Consider the following 21847-nt stretch of genomic DNA (forward strand, 5'->3'; position numbering starts at 1 on the left):
GCCCAGAAATAGCATGCGGTCTGACTGCTTGGGAAGAACCAACTCCTCTGTGACAAACAGGGAGCAGCCTAGCTGCGACCAGCAAGTAAAGACAGCCCAGACAGCAGGGATTTTGTCCAGTTGCCCATTACTGGACGCCAGGCAGGCTTCCCAAGTCAAGGACATACCAGGGGCCAGCACACTCAGAGTTGGGAATGTGGTGATTGGTCAGGCTGAAATAAGTGTGGGCCACTTGAGCAAGACAACCTGACAAGAGGCTGACCTACAGGAAGCAGTTAGGAGATAAGAGCACTGGCTGCTCTTCCAGGACTGGGGTTCTTAGCACCCAAAGGTGGCTCACAACCATCTGTAACTCCAGTCCCAAGGCATCCAACACCCATCAGGCATACACACAATACACACGTTTTCAAAAATAGATATTTGTATGAGCTGGAGTGGGGGGAATAAAAGTGAAATGTATCAACCATTTCCTAATTGCCTTACATGAAGGAACTACTGTGCCTGGTTGTGGGAAAGCACATTAGGGGACTCGGAAGGGGCTTTTGACATCGGCTGGTCCATCCCCTGGCCAGCTCTGTGAAGCTCTGAGTTTCTGCTATCAAGTTCCTGAACTTCTGACATGAGGTCAAAAGTAAATCAAATTTCCAAGGGATTTGTAGGTATCCTGACTTTGTCTTGTAAGCATTGGCTGGAAGACCATGGAGAACACAGGACACGGCAGTTTGTTTTGATCTGCGCCCAGGCAGAATGTTGTTGTAACTTAGTTTTAAGGAATAGGTTTCTTTAAAACAACCTGTGAGAAGCATTGCTACAATGCCATACCCAAAATAACATCTGGAAACCCCTGCCCAGAATGATCCCTGCCATTTACTCAAAGCTGAATTTTCTGTGGTTCCACTTTTAAACACACGTTAACTCACAGTAAGACATGCAGAAGGAAAGGGACCCAGCTCTGTGCCACAGATACCTTGTAAATGCGCCTGGCAGTAAAACCTTGATGTATGCCCAAATTTCAAGATTCTGGGGAAAAATGAAAAATGTATGTGCATATGTGAGGAGGCCAGTGCCTTCATCAATCCCCACCCTGATGTTTGAGGCAGGGTCCCTCACTGAATCCAGAGCTTGCAATTCTGCTATACTGGACTTCCAGCAAGCCCCATGGATTCTACCATGTCTGTCCATCCAACCCTGAGATTGCAAGGCCATCTGTGTTTAACACAGATTCTGGGGGGGCACCAAATTCAGACATGCATGGCAGCCTCTTATGGACAAAGCCATCTCCCTGGCCAGATAATTAATCTTAATACTAGAGCAACGTCCCTTCTTCATGTTGTGGACATAGGCAAAAGTTCTCTCACAGGAGTGAGGCCTGAACTCTCTACCTAGCTCAAATGGATCAAAAATACTTGTTCTACCTTGCCTGTTAGTCATGCCTCTTCACCGACTGACCATGTACACAGTGGTTATGGGACACCTCCTAGCAGAGAAGGGATCCCACCTTCAGTGTTCTGCACAATGAAGTCAGCTTTGAGACGCAGGGACTTTTGAGCATTCAGGAGCCACAAAGACAAAGCTGAGATGTCAGCTTCACTCTGATGCTATAAAGACAAAATATCTAGGCACAAAGTGGACTTCAAATGAAGCACTAAGGATCCAAAGGTCAGAGGGCAAGGGGACTCATTGAGCTTGAAGAAGACCAGAGTTCCCATCACGCACACACTGTTCACCACAGTGCCTTTCCACAATGGATCACCGAGCTTCACTTATAACCGAACATATCACAACTGTCAAGAGCAGGTAATTTCACCTCATGTCAAAAGAGTCTTCTGACGAAATGGGAAATGGCAGGGTGGGGAGGGGGTGGGGGTAAGAAGTGATGAGCTGAGAGGTAAGAAAGTCACTGTTCTCTTAAATCAGATAAAAGCAGTTTAGGGAAAGGAGAAAGCCAAACTTTCTCATGAGTAAAGGAAGAAAAATTTAAAACAAAATATGAGCAAATAGGATCCAGATGTGTGTGAGACATGTATTTAAACATGTTTCTCCAAGGACAGCAAGAGAATCTGACATTGCAATAAGCAACGTGTCACGTAACACGGGGGGGGGGGGGGATGGTGGGAAATGGATCGGATCCCAACACATGGAGAGAAACCTCATCATGCATCCTCAATAAAAACTGAAGATGGAGCGCTGAAAACAAAGGAAAAGAGAAGACAGGATTTCCTTTACCTAATACACTGAACACAGAGAGAAGGTGGTAACAACCAGTCCTGATTAGAATCAGGCATGAGGAATAAACACATTTCATAGCTCTCCTTCCTCCCTGACCTACAACAAAAACAGAAAAAGGAAGAAGAGTAAACTACTTTTCATTATTCACAACTGACTTTTATATGTTGGAGAACCTTCAGACAAATGTTAAAGAGTACTAAATATGTGGGACCACCGAAAGAGTCGACCAATGAGTCTGTAGACACTAACAGTCCGCCCTTCCCAAAGTAAGACAGCTGGGAACAAACACCACAGGAGAGGATGTCAGGGTTTGTACAGCTGTGATAAAACACCATGATCAAAAGCAACATGGGGAGGAAAGGGTTTATTTCAGTTTCTGATTCTCAGGTCACACACTCCATCACCCAGGGAAACTGAGGCAGGAGCTGACGCAGCGTCAAGGATGAGTGCTGCTTCCTGGTTTGCTCAGTTGGCTACCCAGGATCAACTGCTCAGAGATGGCCCCGCCCACAGTGATCTGGGTCCTCCCACATCAATCACCTAACACGAAAAGGCACCACAGGCCAACTTGTTGGGGGGCATTTTCTCAGTTGAGGATCCCTCTTCTCAAGTGGCTATAGCTAGTGACTATCAAGTTGACTTAGAACTAGCCACACAGATGGGCAAGGCAAATCTATATGAAAGCACAAGATGGGAGAAAAGCTGTTAATAAGGGATATGACAGACACCAATGTCCCCCTAAAAAGGTACAGTGGGGAAAAATGGCAGTACTGTCTTCTTGACCTGCACCCAGTCTATTCATCAATGGGGTTTGTTGGATTTGGGGTTTTTGTTTATTTGTTTGTTTGTTTTAATCACTGTTATTGTTTAGGCTGGGTTTTGGTTTCCTTTTTGTTAACTCAATAAAATGCCATGGCCAAAGCAACTTAGGTTTTTAGGAAAGCACACAATTCACCTTACACTTCCAGGTTTCAGTCCGCCACTGAGGACAGTTAACACAAGGATAAACCCAGGGGGGGTGCAGGGAGGAGCCCTGTTTGCTGGCCTTAAGGCTCACACTAGAGCTTTCTTATGCAGTCTAGGTCACCTACCTAGGAATGGTACCACCCATGGTGGACATGGCCCACCTACATCAGTCAATACCACAGCTCCCATAGACCTACCTGCCCATGGCTCAACTGATCTAGGCAACTCCTCAATCAAGGCTTCCCTCTCAGATGATTCTGGCTGTGCCACGTTGACAATTAAAGCCATCCAGGTCAGGGCATGTTTCAGTTTGCTTCTGCTGCTCTAATGTTTATCATTTAGCTCTACCATTTTATAGAACTTTAAAGGCTCAAGTACACAGGCAAGAAGAAATTGCAACTTTAGGTGGTCCAAATATGGAACTTTCTTCAAGAGCTGTAATAATACCACAGGCTGTAGCGACACTGGAATGAACAGATAAAATGGCAGAAGGAACCCAAAACGTGAATACACGACAGGTAGGAGGGTGTGCATGTCATCAAGGTTGGTAGAGAAAGGGAGGGCTGATCAACAGAGCCCTGGGTGCTGTTTGTCTCCTATGGATAAACGTCATGTCAGTTTACAATATCCTCACACACAAAGTAGTGCCCAATAATTTACAAATCTATCCAAAGAAAACATAAAGAATCAACTAAAAACCTTGGAATACAACGCACATCCGATGCATGGCCTTAGCTGTCAGGCAAAATTGATAAGATTCTATACGCTGCAGTCAAGGATGTGTGGCCATCCAAAAGACTCTCCACAGAAAATGAAAATCAATGGCACAGACTGGGAGGTGCTATTTTTAGCACACAGACTGAACAATCCTCTTCAGCATGTATGAGGGCTGGCTTTTCAAATCAGTGAGGGAAAATACCGCTTAAAGGATAAAGGTGAACAACGGCACACAATAGCCATCAACCCCGAGGAGGACAGAGTGTGAGGTGTGACTGTCCAGAGTCACATCACCACTGAGTAAAAATTAACCAGCCCTACAGCGCTAAGTGACAGGTTGTTTCTAAAGCCCAATTTTACAGGAGACTGGTTCTCTGCTGGCAAGACAGTAGTGCTCAACATACTTCAGGAAGTTGCCATGGCGGTCTCTGTATCTGATTATTAGTGAATCTCTCTTCAGCACAGGTGCCCTTTGTAGATATCTGATCAAGGGGAAAAATGCCCTTGTGGGCAAGAAAGACATGGAAGAATATTAAAAGTAGCGGGCTTGAGATAGCCAAGGCTGACAATAACCTCCATGTCTGTGACAGGAGAGTGCCTGGTTGTAACTACAGCTACTAGAATAGGACTGAACTGGGGACAGCCTGGGGAGATGGCTCAGTGGGGAAGAGCCTCAGACCTGAGTTCAGATACCAGAATGTACACAAAAAAACAGGAGTAGCATCGTTTCTCCTTCAAGTTCCCCTGCTTGCGTTCCTGCCCTGACTTCTCTGAGTGACACACTGTGACCTGCAAGCTCAAATAACCCCTTTCCTCCCTTAAGCTGCTTTTGGTCAGAGTGTTTTGTCATAGCAACAGAAAGAAAGCTAGACCACAGCAAAAGGCTACATGAGAATTATATAAATAACTCATTTTAATCCATGACTTGTCTCTTAAACACATACTATTTTAGGTCCATATACATAGAAAAAAGTTGGGGGGAAATCAGTATATGATTGTAATTTTATTACAAGAATTCTTTAAATGTATGCTGGTGAGGTCTTGTTGGCTGTTTTGATCATTTCTGGAACAATAGAAATGGGAAGAGATTATGTTCAAACCTGTCAATTATACCTGTGCTCTATCGGAAGCAGCCCCGCCTAGGATTTGAACACAAATGTTTCATCTTTGTTATATACTCTATGTGTTTTAACATGTATGCGGGAGACACAGGTTCTAAAACACTGAGAAATATGGGGTAAGGCACAACGCACACAATGATTACTGAAACCAGTGAAGTCAGGATTGAAGTGAGGCTGTGATGACTGAATTATGCTATCCACTCTAAAGCATCCGACAAGGCCAAGACACTAATGGCTTTCTCATTTATATTTAATTCACCAATAGTAAAGCGAACTAGAGTGGGGAGTTATTTAGGCAGCAAATGTGGGAGACGGCTGCATGGGACTTCTATAAATGTGAAAGTGTGTCTATGAAACTCCACTGTCAGCCTTGAGCGTTTTAAAATCAGAGGAAGGACAGACACATCAGTCTTTGTCCAGCACATGCCCCAGCTTCTCCTTCTGAGTCTTCTCCTGTTCTTCAGGTTACTCCTGGGATAAAAGCTCACAGCTCCTAATGAACCTGTCCAAATGTACCATCACTATCCTCTGGATATCTGCAGGTATGTCTCACAAAGTCCCTGCAATTGTGTAAAGTAATGAACCTCAAGAAGACTGGAGAGTCGACTCAGTGCGCAAGCGCGCTTGGTATGAACACCTGCTGAGTTCAACTCCCCAGTCAATATCCAGGAAAAGGTGGCCATGGTATGTCTGTAACTCCAGTGTTAGGGAATAGAAACAGACAAATATCAGGAGCTTGCTGGCCAACCATCCTAGCTGGAACACAAAGCTTCAAATGAATGACAGACCCTGCCTCCGAAAATAAAGTGATGAGATAATTTCTCTAGGTCAATGCCCCTGAGCCCAGGGAGCCGGGCACCGAGACTCATCTTCCTAGCTGAGGTCCCCTCAGCTGCCTCCGCCCTGCAGTCTATGAAGCCTACTGCACAGCAGCAGAGAGCTAGAGTAACCAGATGCAGTTCTCTGAATTCCAGCTGTTCCCAAGGCCGAGAGAGAGGGTCAAAGCTCAGCCAAACTTCCTCAGTCAGATTCCCCCCCCCCATCCCGTTTTTAAAAAGAAGGCTATTTTTCAAACTAAAGGAAGAGGGAAGCAATTAGAACAAAAAGCAGATATCTATACATCTCATGTCATTTCCACTCCAGATGTGCACACTGACGGTATCCAGAGGCATCTGAACCATGTTATTTCTACCCTCAACATCAACAAATCATCTTTGCTTGTGCCAGAATGATATTTTCTGGTATTTTGGCCTCTGTAACCTGATTTTTTTCCTTTTTTTTTGAAGCTATTTCATACTTTTTGGAATCTGAGACAGATTCCTAAGCAAATGTCCTAGGAGGAAGGTGTGGGCGGATGCTGGGATGCTGGACAAAGTGCAGAATCCACTCAACCTTGGAAAGCTTTCTGGTCTGCTCCCTGATGGTTATCCCCACAGCTGGAAGAGTCTGCTTCTGGTCCATAAGTGCCTCGCAGACAGGGCTGCAATGACCCTATCAGTGTTAATGAGAAGATAAAAGCTTACAACACTACATTCCAAGGACAAAATGGGCAGCAGGAATATCACGTGAAAAGCCAGTCACCTTTGATGCCACCATGCACCTGGTGCACCTACCTGGCCATGGTACTGGATCCAGAAAGGCATCAGTGACACATCAGTTATCGGTCCCACTGTCCTTAAAAGAGTGAGCTGGTCACAGGGCTGTGTGGTGGGTGGGCACAGGAAGATGCCCCAAGCAGACCATTTTTTAAAACAGACAACGAAAATGCAAGGCAGAAGAATGCCTCCATTTCCGGGGATGGGAGAAAGTACTCTAGAGATTTTTGATTTCTACAAACACCCAAAGAGTCCCTCATCACTCAGAAGGCCACAGGTGCCCACGCTGACCTCCTCTAAGTCCCTGATTCCAAAGGTATGGACGGACCTCCCTCAGGCCCCACCACCAGCCTCAGTTCTTCTGGTCTCACTGTAGGCTCTCAGCCCCCACCGTGAACCGACTCCTCAACTCTCCTGCATGCCAGCAGCCTCACTCTCGCATGTTGTCCCTCTCTGTCTAGCCAAACAGAGCCTCAATTCACAGCCTACAGTGTGCCTACGACTCCCCAGCTGGGCCACCGTAGGTCTAGTCCAGCTCACTGCAGCAGGAACATGAGGCAGCTGGCCACACTGCATTAGCAGTCTGGAAGCAGAGAGGGATGAATGCTGGTGTCCAAACAGCTTTCTCCTTTTCGTTCAGTTTAAGACCTCAGCCTGTTGAATGATGTCATCCATCCTTTAGGATTAGCTTACCTGTCTCAATTAACCCAACCTAAAAGCTCCCTCACAGGTGACTCTAAATCCCGCCAAGTTGACAGTCAGCATTAACCATCAAAGCAGGCGAACTATTCTCTTAGATCACAAAGAAACATAGCTGCAGGCCGGTCGATTTTTTTTCTTCCCCTTACTATGTCATAGCTACATATCCACCACACAGCCTTCATGTGGCAAGCCCCTGTACCTCCTAAGCCAGAGGCAGGAGTGGCCGCAGCAGCCTCTGAGCTCAATACCCATGATGTCATTAGACTCGGTCACTCACACTGGCACACAGACCGTGGAAACTGTTTCCAACTGAAAATAAATAACTCTCCTGACCTTTGCACCGCAAATTGTGCTCTTCCTGCAGCAAAGCTGTGCGCAGCGGTTCCCAATTGTCTCCATCACTCCTGCCAGCACCATCACAGCCACCAGACCAAACCACCCCACTAACCGGTGACCCAGATGGCTCAGATCCCAGAATCCATTGCTCCTCGCCTCACCCAGTCCACGAGCACCTGGACACAGCTCCTTGGAACCTCCTTCTGAAAATGCCCTCAAGTGCCCAGCCTCTCCTTCCTGGATGTCCCCTCTAGGTCTCCTTTACTGGCTAACCCTTCACACATGTTCTTCATGACGCTAGAAGGTCCTACAGCACAACTTTTAAAATGTTCCCTCTCTGGGCATAGCACATCCTATTACTTTAAGCATCAGCCACTAGTCAGAATGCTATCTATGCCATCTCAGAGTGTATCAACCTCTTAACAGAGGCTTGGGGGATACTGCCAGTGTGGCATCCCCACTGGGGTGTCCCATAATCATCACAGACTCTACAAAAGAATTTAGTAGCTTCTACTCAGGTGGAATGCAGCCTCCCTTCCTCCTCTACATAAATAAAACAGCACAGGTTTCCCATGAGGCAATGGCTGTCCTGCCAGACAACCCAGATGCCTGCAGTGTCTGGACCCATTCTGACTCTGTCTCTCCTGGGCTCCTTTCACGACACCCTGTCCTCCATGGAGCTCCTGCAAGCTCCCAGGATGCATTGCTTTCAGGCTTCAGTGACCTTAGGTTCCCTCAACAGTGCTTATTGCCCAGGTGCTAAGTGGCTAATGCTTGTAGCTCCTTGAAGCCTGAGTTCAAATCCCATGTGTTTTAAAGACCTCCCTGGCCACCTGTAAAAACTGCTATATGTATACTTGGAAAGCTTCGCGACATTATTTTCTTGCTACCTCCTTGTCTTGTCAGGTATCATAATTTACTTCTTCACACCATGTACATGCTGTCTCCCCATGGCTGCCTCTGTCCTCATACCTCCTCCTGAGAGACAGCAAGAGCCAGTCCTGGGACTGCTGTGTGGACGGCATGTTCTGAATCACAAGAGCACCAGGCACAAATGAGAACTCGCTCCTTATGCTGCCAGAGCATGAATGAACACAGGAGACCCCCGGTGAGTCACATAAGTGACAACAGCCTCATGAACCTGTCACTAAGATCCAGCGTGAGAGTGGCAACATCAGCCCCACACAGGGAAAATAAGCAACTGAAGTGAGATCTGTTACAAAGCATAAATTTAACAGCCTGCATGTATGACACCCCTTAAAATTCATCCAGGAGAGCCCTGCAAGGAATTTGCCTACATGCCACGGTTTAGGATGAGTACAAAATTCTATTCAGGCAGTCCAACTGTTCCTGTCCCTGGTCTGAGACTTGGGTAGTAAGAAAGAAATAAGGGAAGGTCTCCAAGCCTTCCTTTCCAGAGGCCAAGGTTACCTGTGGGAAGGGCAGAGGTGAGGAGAGGTGGTATCTTCCAGCCAGGTCTTGGGGTCCTGCTGTGCTTAGGAGTACTCAGGTGCTTCTTCCCATAGGTAGAAGGAAGAGGTCTCTGCACTAGGGGTCCATCCAACTGAGAAAAGCAGCCCCGGGGACACCAGACTCAGCAGAACACAAAGTACCTAGGAAGCAAGGGAACAGAGAGCGGTCAGCACAAGAATAGCAGGAGGACGGCATGGTCTGGATGCTAAGAAGGACCAAGGTGTTGGCACTCATCTTCCTATCTCCAAAGCCAAGGGAAAGCTGGGTAAACAGCTGTCTGAAAACCCATCACATTAAGCATCAGTGTAACAGTACAGTTTGCCAGAGAAATAATGATGGTTCACTAGGCAACAAAATCAAATCCCACCAAGAAGTTAACAGACCATCCTGCAGGCCTGGACCACCCAGCTCTGTCTGTCCCTGTGGGATTCCTACAGGGATATGGGTAGTGATGGTCTTTATAGGCACTCAGCGGAAAGTCTCTTTCCATCAAGAAAAGCAGCACCAAAAACCACAACTCAGGAATGCATAATGAGTGAAATGGAGTTAGGAGAAATAAGAACCCTGGGAGGCAGAATGAGGGTGAGCACAAACTCTCCATTAGTAATTACATTAAATGCTTTGAATGGGATGCAGAGAAACCTACAGGGCTGGGGGTGGGGGTGGTGCAAAGCAGTGAAGTTTCCTGCTTGGGAAACACTTTGCAGCTCGTGATTAAAGTCAAGGCTAGCCTATGACGCAGTAAATGCCTGAGATAAATGAAAGGCAGCTACACACTAAGTCCTGCACACACATGATCAAAGTAGCATCATCCACACTAGGCTACATGTGAAAACAACACACATGTCCATTAGCTGGTAAACTGCATGACCATGCAGCTGTTTTCATCCTGAAAGGAACTACAGTACTGATTCACACTAAGGCACAGATGATTGTATGAAGACCAGAGGATGAAACTAGGAAGTCCTTCTTAAATTACTATCATGTTTTGTTTTTGTTTTTGTTTTTGTTTTTGTTTTTGTTTTTGTTTTGTAAGACAGGGTCTCTCAGTTGAGTTCATCATTTGCCCTAAGTAGGGTCCAGTAAGTCTGGGGATCCTTCTGTCTCTGCCTCCCAGTACTGGGGTTGCTGGAGCCATGCCTGAGTCTTCACATGTGTTCTGTGAGGTTGAACTTGCGTCCTCAGCAAGCATTTTATTCACTGAGCCATTTGCTCAGCCAGAAGCTCAGTCTTGAACACACTATGCTGGGCTAAAGAAAGAAGAGCACAGAAGCTCTTCATTATATGAAACCATTCATATAGTGAGTGAAGGCAAATCCATGGAGAGAGAAAGATAATGCCTGGCTTGCTGAGACCTGGTACATAGACAGGGGTTACTGAAAACATTCTGGAATCAGGTAATGGTGACAGTCACAAGACCACCTGTAAACATGCTCAAAACCCTTGTATGGGGACTCGAAGATGGTGACTTTCAAGCTATGTGAAAGTCTGGGAAACTATTAGTTTAAATGGGGAAGAAGGAAGGAGGGAAGGAGGAAAGAATGGAAGGATGGAGGGAGGGAGGAAGGAATGGAGGGAAGAAATGCACAGGCTCCTGGAAGATGTAGAAATACAAGGTAAAACTAAGGTAAGACTGCAGCAGAATTTCTAAATCTTTTGCTCACCAGGATTGCAACACACTTGCCTGAACTCTGTGTTTGTGTTTTTGTTTTTGTTTTCTGATGAGTTTGTGGTCATGGAGCACAGAGCACCAGTGACCATTTCCTGCTCCTACCTGAAAAAGTTTCCTGGTGCCTTCAATGAGGGCTTCTAGAGCCACCATTTGACAGGATGGAAGATTCATCCTGGCAGATAGACAGATGCGTGTCTCTTTGGTATTTCCCTCTCTCTCCCCTTACACTAGAATATCAAGCTTAGCCCACAACGCATGCAAATGCTCATTTTTCTTGCAACACTCAGATTGCTCAAGACTGAGGCCTTCAGCACTCTGTTTTCCCAGCAGAGCCCTAACCCCTCCTCCTAAGCCTCTCACCTGCACACAAGCTAGTCTTGAACAGCTTCACTATGGGTATTTCAGAAAATGCCACCACTAGGCTTCAGGTCTATTTTCTGCCTTCACATGGCAATAACTTCTGACTCTTCAGACAAAAGGCGACACATTCCTTCTCCAGATCCACCTTTCTGCTGGTGTTCCCATATAAGAAGAGCTGAGAAATAGCAATGCCTTATTGCCAGCAAGAAAGCAACACTCTGCTCAGACAGCACAGGGGAGAGAGAAGCCTTTTCGAGCTGCATCAAGAAGAGCTTGGCAGCTGCAAAACTCTCTGCCTGGGCTCGGAGCTCGGAGCTCGGTGTCCCCGCCCCTCAACCTTTCAGGCTACAAAGTCCACTGACTCCCTCATTCCCAAAACTCATGGTCTCAAAGCCTGTTTGCAGTTTTTTCTGGAAGATTGGGCACATGTAAGACATGGAAATAAGGTTGGGCGTGGTGGCACACGCCTTTAATCCCAGCACTCGGGAGGCAGAGGCAGGCGGATTTCTGAGTTTGAGGCCAGCCTGATCTACAAAGTGAGTTCCAGGACAGCCAGGGCTACACAGAGAAACCCTGTCTCAAAAAAAAAAAAAAAAAAAAAGACATGGAAATAGAAAGGAGATCGGGGAGAAGGAGTCTGGATGGAGTGGGAGAAAACGGTAATATGATCATAATACATTCTACACATGTGTGGAAATGTCACAATGAACCCTGTTACTATGTGTAATTAACATGTGCTCATTAAGAGCAAAACTCCATATGTTGCATACAAGATGCCTTCTACAGTGATGAATCATACTAAACTGTATTTTGTTATTTATGGATAGGTATGTATATGCCTGTCTGTATGTATGCATATGTGCTTGCAGGTGCCTATGGAGACTACAGTCAGTTACTAGATTTCCCCATAGCTACAGTTACAGGCAGTTGTGAGCCGCCCAATGTTGGTGCTGAGAACAAAACTCTGGTCCTCCACAAGAGCAGTAGTCGCTTCTAACTGCTGCACCACCGCTCCAGCCCCTCATTTGCAGTGTTAAAGATAAGGTGTCAGTAGATGCTATTAATGGTAGTAAAAGTGTTTTATTTCTCATTTGCTTACTGATTTAGCATGCATGAAGAATGATAAATTTTGATATTTTTAAGTGTAGTTACTTGGCTATCTGACTTGCATATTCTCCCATATAGTCCCCAGGCAAGAACTGTGACTCCAGGGTAAACAGCACCACTCGTCCAGCAGCATGAGCCTGAGATAAGACAGCACCGCCTGTGGTTGCTCAGCCCTCTCCATCTGTGTCCCAGTGAGCCCTGCCATGTTTCCATGTCTCTTCTGCAGATACCAACAATGCATTTGTTAACTTCATCTTCCATTCCCCATCTGCACTTGGACTTCTACTGAGATACAGGTAAGTGTGCCTGGAGCAGAGATGGGCAAGAAGTCCTTGCTCTTAAGAATCCTGCACAAAATGGAACCCCATGTGGACCCATGGCTCTTCTAATAATTAACAAATTTCATTTGTTTGTCCCAAGAAGCAAAAATAATGAAGAATTAGGTAAGATGTCTCATTTCCTATCAGGAAATCCCAATATTATCTAATTCACTCCTTCATATGAACACGGATGCCGCCACAAAAGATAAGTCAACCCCCAAAGCCAAGCTTATGCAGAAAATATGAAGGAATGATCTCATGGACTCCTGTCATCAGTGTACGCACATCTCTATCTAAAGGGGGGCATATGTGATCATGGCTTATTAAATAAAGGGAACCACTAAAATAACTGGGTTTGTGAGGAGAATGCAAAGTGGGAGCATCACTTGGCCTCCTTCCCAGCATATCCAACTCAGAGCTCCAAAGCTGTGTGTGCCACGGGACAGCCATAGCAGCGCAACACAAAACCACACTTACTACAAGTACTATGAGATTTTTCTATCTAGATTTTATTAATTTTTTGCCCATTTAAATTGCACAAGTATAAACTTTGTAGATGACAATCTGCTGCCCTGTGTGACTATAAAACAGACCTGCTAGACCTTTGCAGTCTCTGTGTCTGTGTAAACCTATCTGCCCACATATACATGCACACCCATGCGTATGCACACTTGTGAGTCACAAGTGATACACTAAAGTAAAGCCTCGAATTGGGGGGGGGGGTGCTGTTACTTAGAAAGGTCTCTCATGATCTCTGAGGGATGGTAACAGACTGACTGAAATGGAAGCAGGGCATAGAGAAGGCTGAGAAGGGACCAGCTCAGCAAGGTGGGTGTGGGAGACTCAGGGGAGTCCTAGCAGCTGTGGTGAGAGGAGACTGATGTGTTGTGAAGTGAGTTTCAGGAGCAACAGACTGCAGAGGGAAAGGGGGAGAGGAGATCAGGGGGAGATGCGGTAGGGAAGGAAGAGAAGGGAAGAGAAAGGATCTTGAGTAGGGGAGAGAAGGGGAGAAAGGAAAGAGGAGAGGGGAGGGGGAGAAGGGGGAAGTTAAAGGATAAAGGAGGGGAAGCGAAGGGAGAGGGGAGGGGAGGGGAGGAAACGAAGAAGGACCTTGTATCTTTGAAAAGGGAGTCAGAAAGAAGAGGGGAGGAGAAGGAGAAAGGAGGAGGAGGGAAAGGAAAGAGAGGAGAAAAGGCCAAAGATGCTTTCAGGTTTTCATTTTGAGCAGTGGAGCAGCTGGACTGTGAGCGGCAAAGCACCTGAGAGGATGGAGGCAGGTGCCAAGCATGCGGTCCCTAAACTGCTCTGGGGCAGACAGAACAACTCTATGTGTCTGCGATATAGTCAGGAGACAGACAAGAGCGCATCGGAGGAAAGGACAACAGACGTCTGCAGGGATACCTCACTATCTAATGCCAACTCACAGAGACACAAAGCACAGGGTACCAATAGCAATCAGTGAGGCTAAAGCTATGCCCAGTGTCCTTTAGGAAGTCAGGGGATGGGGCAACACCGGGGAGCCCTCACACAGGAGGATCAACACTGACCGGTGATATATCAGCTTTGGGAGCCATTGCAGGAATAAACACTAGAAGATAGAACTGAGGATAGCAAGCTGAATCAATAACATGACGCCATCCTCATGAGAGACAAAGCGATGGCCCTTCATCTGCTGGGATGGAACGCTGTCTAAGACACACCTGGGAGTAAAGACAACGTGCCAAACATTTGTATAATAGCATTCCACTCGTGAGCAGGACTGAAGACACAGTTCTTCTAGAGGACACCAGAAAAAAATGAAGACATTTTCCCTTTGCTCCTCTTGAGAATTCTGTACAGCCTTAGATTTTCAGAGGCTAACAATCCCTGGCACGGTAAATTTCAGCCACTACTTACTTTTTTCTCTGAAAAGGGTCACATACGCCATGTATAACATACCACAAACTATGATTTAAAACCCCACAGGAAGGGCCTAATTCCCTGTACTCTTGGCTCCACAAACAGGGCTTTCTTTCTCTCCTTTTTACTGCCCCCCTCCCCCCACGGTATATTGACATTAAGCCTCTGCTCACCTGTTTCTGGCTATCACTACAAAGCAAGTGTGAGAAGAAAGACCCATGTCTCGTTGCACAGGCACACAACAAAAGGGACCCAAAGGGACCTGGCTGCTTCTCCCCAGATCTTCCCATTCCCCAAACAGGCCCAGGACTGTCTTCTCCTCTGTGCCATTGGTCCTGAAAGTCTGGATTCCAAAGCCCAGAGCAGTGGCAGGCAGGGAGGTTCTCACAGTGGCTGAGAGCAGAGGTTTCCACACGTGTGAGCTGCTGGAGTTGAGTATGAATGGGGGTCTTGTCTGGCTTCAATAAAGCACCTCTCTGTTTGTATGCATGCTATACTAAGAGTCTTGTCCATGGAGAAGCCACCCAGCATTCCTCAGCAATCCCTTTCCTGTTGTCTTGAAGGGACCTATTTAACATTTTCCTTCTCTGCGGTAAATTAGGCAACTGAAGCATTTCTCAAGGCAGGCACGAAGCACACGCTTTGGCTCATTGGATATCAATTAATTTTTTTTTAATTCTCTTGCTGAGATGAAAGGCCTCTCTCTGGTTAGCCTGCCATCCTTGCCAATTGAAAGAAATCACTCATAAAAATGAAACTGAGTCTCAAGCTTCAAGCCGCTCACAAAGAACCAATTGATTTACCCAACTGGATGCCGATGCAGGCCCAAAATAAGAGTCTCTTTGCTGTCGGGACGTTACACTAGAAAAACTAATTTACTTAGAGTCGTCCGACAATAAAACACATTGTGACTTTAAAAAACGCAGAGAGCAGTTCCCTTGGCGACATATCTTAAAAGGGAATGAGGTGGGTTTGTATGTGCTGAGCAAGGGAAACTTTCTCCAAAGAGCAAGATGCATTATGATTTTATCCAAAACATATGTGTGCTGGGAGAGATGGGGACTCTAACAAGGAGAGGATTCCAATGAAGGAGTTGATGGTTCTGTATCCAAAGACTGAAGGCCTGGGCAGGAAGGAGAAGCACCAGATACCGCGAGATCCTGTACTGTCTGGCTTGTGCATTTATAATGTATTCTATTTGTGGTATGCACATAATGTAAGATTGGGTGTTTTAAAGTTTACGCGTTAATGTGGCGAGTTATTTCATAGGACCATATCACTATACCACCATCAAAACCAGATCTCAGGACCAGTGAGAGGGCACAGCTGGCAAAAGCTGTCTGCCAAATAGCCTGATGAACTGAGTTTGATTCCAATCTCACACACATACACGCACATCCAATAAATGGATACATAAATAAATGTCCTTTAGTTTAAAATAAACTCCCTCAGATCTCTCACACAGGCCATCAGTCATTTCTGGCATGCACCAATGGTCTTGCATCTTTGGAACGTTCCTACAATCAGAATCGACCTTTTAAGTTCTTGTTTAAAAACTACAATTGAGCTGATAGAGTTGGTGGGACAGTCCCATAAAGGCCAAGCATCACATGTCTCCCAGGCTATCTGCTTGTCTAATGGCTCTAAATCAGTTATAGCCAATCCCACAGATGACCGAAGATGAAACTATCCACACAACGAGTACACAGATAATTACTGCCCACTTAACAGAGCAAAGAGTAATGAGTGAATAAAACCTTTTAAACATCTCACCGATGTAAAGGTGCAAGAGCTATTCTGATGCGACAATGTTAGGCTCAAAACAAGAAGAACGGGGGCATCTCTAGGGTCTCTTACAGTCTAAAAGGTCAATTCTCAAAACCCTGTCTTTAAAATAGCCCAACCTTACAAGGTATCTCTCTGAGCCTTGTGTGACTTAAGTTCTTGCCACCTTCACAGACAGGGACTACAGGACACTGTGACTAGGCACTGCTGGGGATAGGAATGGCACATTAGGGTAGAGACCTAAGATGCCAGCTTCACTGTATGGAAGCCTATAAGCTTACTACTCCTATCTACACAAACTGGCTTCTTAGAACACCCAGGAAATGAAGTTCTAAGACCCTGCATAGAGATTGAAATCACAGTCACAGCTACGACCTATCACAGGGCCTGGAGCTAGGAAGAAGAGATGCCCTAAAGCAACAGTGATTATGTCTGGTGGCATAGTGATTTCTGCAGGAGCATTATAGAAGTATAGAGTCTACATTATAGGACAGTTCACTGAAAATATTTAGTTTGATAAGGTATGATCAATTGGCTAATCAAAACCTGCTAATACCATAAATATGCAAACAGGAAAATCAAAGGGAAAAAAAAATCAATGAATTGAAAATAGTTATCCATCGGTATTAGAGCTCCTAGGCAATCATATCAAAAAAATCATGTTAAACATGATTTGCCTAAAAAGATCAGTTAAAAGACCTCATCCGAGAGCGGTTGTGCAGCGGGCGGTGGTTAATCAGAAATCACAACTTCTCAAAGTGAGCAAGTGTCTATGTGGTTCTTGGTCACAGATCTTTATCCCAACCCTCAGGCTCAGAGCGATGAACAGAGATGTAAAAGTCTGTAAGACTGCAGCTGGGAGTGGAGCAGAGTCTTCTGGACATCATAGGACCACTGCACTCAGAAACTCACGGCAGGGCAGTGGTGGCTCCAACAGAAGATCAAGCCAGGTGACATTCCAGTAGGGAGGATAGAGGGGACTGTGAGCCCCTACACCTAGCTGAGAAGATGACGGTGATGGCTCCCAAGGGATGGGAGTTCATCTTCTTTAAGGGTGTGACCTCTAATAGGTCCATCATGCCCCTGCAGATGACTCTGCACACAGGAGTATATGGGCAGCACAAATTCTTCTGTGCATTATTAAATTAAATTTAAAAAAAAAAAAGAGGGCACAAAGTTAGGATGGGATGGAAGGTGTGGGTGAACTCAGGAGAAATTAAAAAGAGATGTAGGGAATGAATATATTCAAAATACATTGTATATATTTATGAAACCTTCAAATTAAAATAAAAGTATTATACCTCTGGTGGAATCACCATGCCGGACCTAAAGCTTTACTACAGAGCAATTGTGATAAAAACTGCATGGTACTGGTATAGTGACAGACAAATAGACCAATGGAATAGAATTGAAGACCCAGAAATGAACCCACACACCTACGGTCACTTGATCTTCGACAAGGGAGCTAAAAACATCCAGTGGAAGAAAGACAGCATTTTCAACAAATGGTGCTGGCACAACTGGTTGTTAACATGTAGAAGAATGCGAATCGATCCATTCCTATCTCCTTGTACTAAGGTCAAGTCTAAGTGGATCAAGGAACTTCACATAAAACCAGAGACACTGAAACTTATAGAGGAGAAAGTGGGGAAAAGCCTTGAAGATATGGGCACAGGGGAAAAATTCTTGAATAGAACAGCAATGGCTTGTGCTGTAAAATCGAGAATTGACAAGTGGGACCTCATGAAACTGCAAAGCTTCTGCAAGGCAAAAGACACAGTCAATAAGACAAAAAAAACACCAACAGATTGGGAAAGGATCTTCACCTATCCTAAATCAGATAAGGGACTAATATCCAATATATATAAAGAACTCAAGAAGGTGGACTCCAGAAAGTCAAATAACCCCATTAAAAATGGGGCTCAGATCTGAACAAAGAATTCTCACCTGAGGAATACCAAATGGCAGAGAAGCACCTGAAAAAATGTTCAACATCCTTAATCATCAAGGAAATGCAAATCAAAACAACCCTGAGATTCCACCTCACACCAGTCAGAATGGCTAAGATCAAAAATTCAGGTGACAGCAGATGCTGGCAAGGATGTGGAGAAAGAGGAACACTCCTCCATTGTTGGTGGGATTGCAAGCTTGTACAACCACTCTGGAAATCAGTCTGGCGGTTCCTCAGAAAATTGGACATAATACTACCGGAGGATCCAGCAATACTTCTCCTGGGCATATATCCAGAAGATGTCCCAACCGGTAAAAAAGACACATGCTCCACTATGTTCATAGCAGCCCTATTTATAATAGCCAGAAGCTGGAAAGAACCCAGATGTCCCTCAACAGAGGAATGGATACAGAAATTATGGTACATTTACACAATGGAGTACTACTCAGCTATTAAAAAGAATGAATTTATGAAATTCCTAGCCAAATGGATGGACCTGGAGGGCATCATCTTGAGTGAGGTAACACAATCACAAAGGAACTCACACAATATGTATTCACTGATAAGTGGATATTAGCCCAAAACTTAGGATACCCAAGATATAAGATACAATTTGCTAAACACATGAAACTCAAGAAGAATGAAGACCAAAGTGTGGACACTGTGCCCCTTCTTAGAATTGGGAACAAAACACCCAGGGAAGGAGTTACAGAGACAAAGTTCGTAGCTGTGATGAAAGGATGGACCATTTAGAGACTGCCGTATCCAGGGATCCATCCCATAATCAGCTTCTAAACGCTGACATTATTGCATACACTAGCAACATTTTGCTGAAAGGACCCAAATATAGCTGTCTCTTGTGAGACGATGCCGGGGCCTAGCAAACACAGGAGTGGATGCTCACAGTCAGCTATTGGATGGATCACAGGGCTCCCAATGGAGAAGCTAGAGAAAGTACCCAAGGAGCTAAAGGGATCTGCAACCCTATTGTTGGAACAACATGATGTACTAACCAGTACCCCGGAGCTCTTGTCTCTAGCTGCATATGTATCGAAAGATGGCCTAGTTGGCCATCACTGGAAATAGAGGTCCATTGGACTTGCAAACTTTATATGCCCCAATATAGGGGAATGCCAGGGCCAAAAGAATGGGAATGGGTGGGTAGGGAAGTGGGGGGCACTATGGGGGACTTTTGGGATAGCATTGGAAATGTAATTGAGGAAAATATGTAATAAAAATATTAAAAAAAAGAAATAAAAAAAAGTATTATATTGAATGGATACAAGAATGAGCTCAAAAGCAAACTACAGCTGCTCATTACTTTGTTTATGAGAAACTCGCTGAAAATCTCCGGAAGCAGATTAAAAGTTAAGGGATGGAGACACACGTGCTCCATGCCAAAGCTAATCCAAAGAAAACTGAATAGCAAGAGTTCAATGCAAAAGGGAACTGTTGCGATGCAAACTATAAAGGGGCAAATTCCACCGCACGACATAAAAACATGTACATACTCAACAAAGGTGTGCCAAAACTCATACGGAAAGCTGATACCAGTACAGAGGAGAAGCAGCCTTTAAGTAGATTTAACACCACCTATAGGTGTTGAATGGACAAATCCAGCAGGCAGAAAAATAGAGCAGACCAAGATGATCTGAACACCACTAACAATCACTTTGATCTTTTTGATCCACAGCCTCCCATCTGAACTCTGGCTCCCACGTGACATCCCAAGCCTAGAACTACACGTGAATATAAAAGCAAAGAAATAAAAGAACCAAGAAACCATCCCAAGTGTGCTCCTTCTTCACAACCCAAACCCGTGACCAAAGATACCCAGGAAACCCTGGAGATGTCAAGTCTACCCTAGACACTGTGAGAAAGAATCTGTGTATGAACAAAATGGGGGAGAAAGAGAGAGAGAGAGAAACATGATGCTTACAAAAATGCATGTGCATAAGCATGCATGCACACACACACACACACACATCATTCCTGGGCCACAGACATCACTGCAATCTTAACAAAAAAAATTATGTTTAAAAAATAAGGAGAGCATGGGGTATTATTCATGTATGTGTTTCTACCTTTAGCTGAAAACTAAAGAAAGTAATTAGCAGTTTTTAATTTCTACTATTTGTTGGCTCATTTTATGCAGTGCCGGGCATGGGTCCCAGGACCTAGGGACTCTTGTCAAGCACTCTACCACTAAGCTACAACTCCAGACCCCGCTCTCTCCATTGCTATGGATGAGAAGGTCTCACCCTTTCCCACCAGGGGGTATTCTTGGATTCACTTTAATGTCTGCCTTTACATTTTCAGAGGCATGATGTCTTCAGTCCTCAAAGGAGTCCCATGACTAAAATAATGGTGGTAGCATTCTCCCCATATAGATGAACAAATTGTGAACAATTACAGAAGTCAAAGGCCTCCACTTAAGTCCCACTGGAGCTGAGAGCTTGGGCAAGACCCTCTTCTCTGACCTCATCTTACCGCAACTTGCACAATCTTGACCACAGCTGCCACACTGGGAGGTGCCCTGCATGCTGACTCTGCAGGCCACTGCCTCCCTTCTCAGGTTTACCATCACAAACAGATCTGCAGGGGCCTGACCTCCACAGGAGCCAACCAGCAGCCCTCCTGAAACAGTGCTGATGTTTGCACTGTTGTTTAGTTTAATAACAGGAGGGTTCCTTCCTGGTCTGTTACTCATTTCTCTCTAAACCACCACTGCAAAATGCCTATCTTAGACCGCTGGCTCATCCGCTGAAATGCTTGTCATGTCTGAAATAATGCATTATATGTGTTGGGATGAACTTTAATTTACATTTAAAAGTTTTTTTGGTGGGGAACTAGCAGGGTGGATCAGTGGATAAAGTCAACTGCACCAACCCTGATGACCTAGGTTCAATCCCCTGAAATCACATGGCAAAAGGACTGACTCGTGCAAGTTGTCCTCTGACCTACAAACACACGGACACAGAGATACACACACACTCACACACACACACACACACAGAGTTGCATATCCCTTCATACACAAAGGCATACATATATGCATACAAAATAAGGTATAATTTACAATTTGGTCAACATCTCAAACTACAATAATACGTTTCACTATGGAATGGAATATAGTTATCACCTGGGATCAAGCCAGCGATGATGGCCCCAGCTTTTGCCTCCTCCCACAGACACCAAAATCTGCAGATGCACCAGACCTTATGTAAAATGGCAGTCTCTGCATAGCTGAGGCATGAGAGAAAGGCAGGAAGGATAATGTGGGAAAGTGTGAGAAAAACCCCAGCTGGCCAGCTGGCCGGTCCTGCCGACCGCATCAGAAAGCATCAGCAATCCCATGCTGCCCACAGAGACAACTTATGCTTTCCATAGGATGCCTATGAGGGACCGTGGACCAAGTGTGCTTACTGAGGGACCAAGCAACAGTAACCTTGAGTTTCTGGTGCCTGCTCTTTGTCGTAAATCTAAACAGTGTCTGTAAATCTACCTCACGCCTCCATTTCCAAAAGTCCATCCTTGAACTTCTCTTCCTCCTGTAAGTGGTCCTCTGGAGCAAAGAGGGACAGGGGGCCCTTACAGCCTTCGGAAATGCAACT

The 21847-nt window shown here is 45.3% G+C and overlaps 1 protein-coding gene across 3 annotated transcripts in view; it reads right to left on the reverse strand.

The window, feature by feature from the left end:
- The window catches only part of Rnf144a (ring finger protein 144A), a 110591-nt gene that overhangs the window by 71558 nt on the left and 17186 nt on the right, over positions 1–21847 (reverse strand). For all 3 annotated transcript variants that reach the window (XM_029484624.2, XM_021178953.3, XM_029484623.2), the window contains exon 2: positions 9098–9279. The gene's annotated coding sequence lies outside the window, so the exon portion shown is untranslated. The remainder of the gene's footprint in view (positions 1–9097; positions 9280–21847) is intronic.

Source organism: Mus caroli, unplaced genomic scaffold (genome assembly GCF_978045245.1).
Source record: "Mus caroli unplaced genomic scaffold, Mus_caroli_1 scaffold_14, whole genome shotgun sequence".
Classification (NCBI taxonomy): domain Eukaryota; kingdom Metazoa; phylum Chordata; class Mammalia; order Rodentia; family Muridae; genus Mus; species Mus caroli.